We start from the raw sequence: 6,000 nt of genomic DNA, 5'->3' as shown, positions 1-6,000 counted from the left end.
CCCCGGCCGGGAATGGAAGCCGCCACCTGTCCGCGCGCGGGACGATGCTCCTCCGGCCGGCGGGACCACACGGCCAAAGCCATCAATTATTTGATGTCTCGATTGAACGGCTTCCTCTCACCTGTAAAGCGGGTCTTATAATAGACCCGCCTCCTGGGCCGGCGGGAGGAGAAAGCGACTCGCACTACCGAGGCCTCGGTTTCTCTGACAGCTCGAGCGGGAGACGCTCCCCCTTTAAAACGTACGCGGGACAAGAAGGCCTCCTCCCGGCCCGGCCTAGGTTGTCCACACCTGCGCGTCCGGCCAGCCTCTTCCGGGTCAGGTGACCGCGCGCGGCCACGTGACCCGGCCCGAGTGCGGGCGGTGGAAGGCGGAAGTGGGAGAGGAGTTGGGCGCCGCTTCAGTGACCGCGGCAGGTAGCGAGCGCCGGCCCGGGGGGGGCGGGGTGCGGCGGGCGCGCGGGGGTGCGGGGCAGGCTTGGGGCGGCGGCGGCTCGGGGTGGGCAGGGGCGGCGGTGCGGCCCCGGCGCCGGGGGGCGGTGGCTTCCTGTGGGAGGGGCCTGGCGCGGCGGTTCCGGCCTCCGAGGAGGGGTGTCCCGGCTCCCGCCCTGGTGGGGTGGGCGCGTCGCGGGCTGTGCGCGGGGGCTGCTCCGAGGTGGGCGCCGAGGCAGCCGGGGGGGCGGCGGCGGACCGCACGTCCTTTCGGAGGGGGAATGGATGGAGCTTAGGTGCCAGGGAGGAAGAGCCGTGACCTTTGTGGAAGGGTCGGGCCAGGAGGAAGGGGCGACTTGGGACTGAACTGGAAGGGGGCGCCTGAGAATGGCTTATGCCGTGGAGGGAGAGAGGGAGAAATCAAGAAGATGCTGTCCGAACCCCAGCCGAGAGAGCCTTTCTTCTTTCTTCTTTGGAAAGGATTGTTACCCGAGACTTTGATTTCGTTCCCATTCAGTTTTCAAACTTCAGGAGGGATCGCACAATCTTCTCTTGCTTTCGTCACACCCACTTAGCCCTGCTGGGGTAGGGTTTCCAGTTCTTGGGAACCTCGCCTTTCAGATCATCTTTCTTTTGAGATTTTTCCCAGATCCCATCAACTTCTAAGCTGAAAAGAGAGAGTGTGGGCACTTTGCTCTGGCCATAAAATGGCTTTTAGCCTAAACGGTTGAGGACGACCTAGCACAGCATTACCTCAGCAACGCGGCGGCTGCTGAAACCTTGGACAGTGTCTCCTTAGGCTGCTTTGTGATTTTTTCCTCTTTCTTCAGTTTAAATTATTCAGCTTCCTTTGCCATGTGACTGCTTATCTTGACACACTGTAACTAGGTAGGGTGACTGCCAGGTCTGTGCTGTGCGCCTTAGAGATATGACCCGGATCATGATTTCGAGATGAAATGCCTTTGTGAAAAGCTGTTCATCTTTTTTTTCTTTGTGTTTACTAAAATTTGCAGCAGCAAAATGAATTTCATGGATGTGGTATAACTGGAGTGAATGTTCACACTGGACATTCACAGGAGCCAGCATAATTTTGAACCCACAATGTTACAAGTGGGGGAAAAAAGTACTTCGCTAATGTATTATGAGTCAAGTTTTTGGAGTTTTTGATAAACGTTTAAAATTGATTTTTGTAGTAGGTTGGGAAGGTGTTATTCTCATTTCACAATGAGCAAGCAGAAGTGAGAGAGAGGACTTGATTTTTTAACAATTGATTGCTCTTTCTTGTTTACGAGTCTCATTCTCCCTGCTAGACTGCTAATCCCTCAAGGGCAGGAGTCATATCTTATTTGGCTTATTTGGCTACTAGCCTAGTGTCGTCCGGCATGTTGTGGGCTCTTGGTAAGTGTTTGGTGAATAAACAAGCGTCTGAAGGCCACAGAGCTATAAGTGGAGGACAAGGGATTTGAACCCAAGTCCTAGCTCTTCTCTTGTCAGACTTGCCAGTTTCTGTGTTATTGGTCCACATGAATACGATAGGCCTCGGAAAAAGGCCTGGATGGGCTTCTCAGTCTCTTTTACTTAATGAGTACTTTCCCATTTACAAAGGGCTTATATCAACATCTCTCTTAATTTTTACCACGGTCCTGTGAAGGTCGGTATTGTCCCTCTTCTACGGATAAAGAAACCGAGGCTTAGCAAAGTCCTTGCTTTGTAGAGTCCAGAGCTAGTGAATGACTGAGCAGGGACCCAAGCCCAGGCCTTTATCTTTAGACTCATACTTTTCCATTCATAGAAGCAATATAAAGTTTTATTTTAAAGTAGTTTTTAAGTATAAAAGTAAGACATTTTAAGGAAAAAGTATATAGATCCCAGAAAAAATGTGAATGTAGAATGTAGTGAAAGTTCAGAAAACTCTGTACTATGCCATAGCTGCCTCTTCCTGGGAAAACATTCCTTCATTCAGTGAATATTTGTGCCTACTGTTTTCCAGGCATTGTTCTAGAGTTGAGCTGTTTAGTATGGTGGCCACTAGACAGATGGGGCTGGCTAGCACTGGGGATATGCTATGAGTAGAAAATACATGATTTTGAAAACTTAGTATAAAAAATATAAAATGTCTCATTAACATTTTTAATAAAATAAATATTAATATAATATAATAAATATAATATTAATACAATGTGAATATATCCTCTAAATGAGAACTTAAGTTTTTTGGGTTAAACACAGTATAATTGAAATTAAATTCACTTTTTTTTTTTTTTTTTTAGTTCTTAAAATGTGTTTCCTAGAAAATTAAAAATCATATTGGACATTGCTGTTCTAAACACCGGGAATGTAGTACACTAGAAAGGCAAAAATATCTGCACTGTGGATATTAAATTATATTGGAGAAAGCCACAATAAACAAAACCAAGTAAAATGCATATGATATTATAATAAAGCAGGGAAGCAGGAGGTGGAATGTTGGCTGGGGTTGCAATTTTGAGTTTGGGGCCTCAGAGAAGTCTTCCCGAGAAGGTGCTGTGGTTGGGTGAAGATCCGAAGAAGGTGGGGAAGGAGCCGTGTGGCTCAATGGGGACATATTGATCCAGGCAGAAGGAACAACAAATTTGACAGCCCTAAAGAAGGAGCACTCCGGGCAGGTTCATGGACCAGCCAGGAGGCTCCTGACTGGAGGAATGCAGCGGGGAGGGGGGGGGGATGTGGAGGATGAGGTCAGAGAGGCATCGAGGGCAAGGGGCGAGATGGGCAGGTGGAGGAGGGGCCTTGCAGGCCATTATTAGCATGTTGGTTTTCACTCAGAGTTAGTTGGCACCGTCCATCCTGCCCTTTAACAGGCTCCCCCTGGCTGCCATCTGGAGAAAGAAAGGGGAGTAAGGCTAGAAGCAGGGAGCCGTGTTCAGAGGCTATTGCCCTGCTGCAGATGAAGGCTGGACCAGGCGGTGGTGATGGAGTGGTGAGGAGAGGCTGGGCCCTGGACCTGTTTTGAAGTACAGCCAACATCCCAAGTTCGTGGATGTGGAGTGTGAGGAAGAAAGGAGTCAAGGGTGACTTTGGCGTGAATAGCTACAAGAATGGAATTGCCTCTAATGGGGAAGGCTGTAAGAGGCACAGGGCCGGAGCTCCGTTTTGTTCACGGTGGTTGTGAAATGCCTGTAGAGATCCAAGTGACAGTATTGTAGACAGTTAGGGAAGTCTGGAGACAGGCCTGAGCTGGAGATGCACATGTGGAAGCAGTTAGCACGAGGATAGTATATAGAGTTAAGAGACTGGGCGAAGTCACTTACGGAGTAGTATGGCTACATATCCAAGGAGTGCTCCTTATCGGAAGTTAAATTTTGAAATAAAATCTCAGTTTATACTATTATATCAGTAGATATTTTAAGTATAGCAAAGCAATGTATTATATCTCAGGGAACTTGGTTTTCCTTCCTTTTCACTTTTCATTTAAAGACCCCTTTGAAAACTGTAAGCTAATGGGTTTCTTTTTTTCTCGAGGATGCTCCTCTCCCAAGTGTGCTGCTGAGATCAGTTTGAGGGGCAGTTTCTGGAATTAGTCTGGCTTTCTGGGTTGGCAGTCAATTTAGAGACTTCCAAGAAGAATGGGAAAGAGACAGTCTGGAAGGATGGGTTTTTAATTGGTTTTTAATGTTTAAAATATTGGTTTTACCTAATGTGTGGAATGCATGTTGTTTGTTAGGCATCCCACTGTTTTATAGATTTGAAGCAAACAGAACCTCCCTGAGGTGAAGCGACCCACATGCGGTCATGTAGCTAAGACATGGAAGAGCTGGGATTTGAATCTTGCTCTTCTGAGTCCAGATCTGATGCTTCCATCAGTAAGACATGCAGTAGTGGACGCATAAATATAAACTCCCAGGAACTCAAATCTGTGAGCTGCTTTTGAGTGATTTTGTGTCACTTCGGACTGTTATAGAGGCTGAAATTTCTGAGAAGTAGGAAGAAAAGGGAAGATACTGTTTCCCTTAAAAAGAACCAGTTGAGTCTTTTCTTAGAAGGTTGCAGTCCCCTGCTCCTGTTCCTCCCCCTCGAAGCTTATAAACAAACATTTCATGATTTAAGTCAAGTGTTAATACCTACTTCTTGGAAAACACCTATTACCAAGACTTGGCAGTCCTGACCTAGGGCAGGCCCTCTTCCTCTGTGTCATCCATGCTTTTTGCTTCCTGTTTTGTTGTGAGATCAGCTTTCCAGTCTGTTTTTTTATTGGCCTGTAATTCCACTGTGCTATCCCCTCCACCCCTACCTCCCCCTTTATGTGTTTGGTCTTTGTACGGATGTCACTTGGCAAAGTTCAGTTCTGTATGATTGTTTTTCAATGTGGGCCATTGGAGAGTTGAAGCTAACCAGCTCAATGCTGGATGAAGGAAAGAGGCCAAGAAAGAAGTGTAAGTGTTGGAAAGAACTGGAAAAGCATGAGCGTGTGAAGGAAAGAAGAAATCTTTTGAACAGACCCTTCTTTTCCACGTCTTTCAAGAAGTGGATGCTGGGTGGATATCTAATTATAAATAAGCTCTGCCTGTTTCTACAGCTGGCTAATTAAAAATAAAATCTTGGTGCTGGTGAGTAGTTTTGCTCTTCCGTGGCTCATCTGCCACACAGGCCCTTTCATTTAGAGGTCAGTGTTCAGTGGTTTCTTGACTCAAAGCTGGGTCAAGAATTACAGGATTCCCAGAGCCTAGAATTACAGCATCAAGAAGAACTAGTTTAGCTTGTCATTAATACTCAAGGCGCACTTACTATGCGCTGGCTGCTTTACCTCAACTCATTTAATCCCTACAGTAAGCTTGTAAGGTAAGTACTATTATTTAGGTTCATTTCAGAGATGAGGAATTGAATTTTAGAGAGGGTATGGTACTTGTCCAGTATCACTCAAAGGCCAGTGAACAGTTAAACCTATTTGCCTCTGAAAGACTGACTGGTCTGAAAGGTTCTTGCTGAAGTTGGGTAGTAAGAATGATCAGGAGCTATCTGATGTGTGGTTGCTTTCTCTTGCCAAAAGTTCTCTGAGGATTTATTGATGTGGGCCCCTCAAAACAAGCTATCTGAGCTCCCAGAGGGCAGGGGCTCCATGGCATTCACCGTTGTATTCCAGAGCCTCGCACAGATGTGTCTGTGAGCATTTGTTGAAAGACTGACCCTGGCTCAGGACTGGACAGGGCGCATAAAAGGGGCCTAGAAGGGGCGCAGTCCGAATGCTGGCTGCTTGCCTTCTGAAGGTGCCTGTGGCCATTATAGCCCCCTGGCTTTAAGAACCAACCCATCCTAACAACCCAGATGTTGAGTTGTCCATCGATTGTTGAGTGGATAAACAAAAGGTGGCATGTCCATACAATGAATATTATTCAGCCATAAAAAGAATGAAGTACTGATATCCGCTGCAACATGAGTGAACCTTGAAAACATTGTGCTAAGTGAAAGAAGCCAGACACAAAGACCATATATTGTATGATTCCATTTACTTGAAATGTCCAGAATAGGCAGATTTATAGATACAGAAAGCAGATTAGTAGTTATTAAGGGTTGGGGGCAGAGAGGAATGAAG

At 46.8% G+C, this 6,000-nt stretch overlaps 1 protein-coding gene across 1 annotated transcript in view; it reads left to right on the top strand.

The window, feature by feature from the left end:
* Positions 1–381: 381 nt before the first annotated feature.
* Positions 382–6,000, top strand: part of WWP2 (WW domain containing E3 ubiquitin protein ligase 2) — a 108,185-nt gene continuing 102,566 nt past the window's right edge. The window contains exon 1 of the mRNA XM_087827490.1: positions 382–416. The gene's annotated coding sequence lies outside the window, so the exon portion shown is untranslated. The remainder of the gene's footprint in view (positions 417–6,000) is intronic.

Source organism: Miniopterus natalensis, chromosome 18 (genome assembly GCF_054644295.1).
Source record: "Miniopterus natalensis isolate mMinNat1 chromosome 18, mMinNat1.hap1, whole genome shotgun sequence".
Lineage (NCBI taxonomy): Eukaryota > Metazoa > Chordata > Mammalia > Chiroptera > Miniopteridae > Miniopterus > Miniopterus natalensis.
Note: the sequence above shows the minus strand (reverse complement) of the source record. Positions and strands in the feature narration are given on the sequence as shown.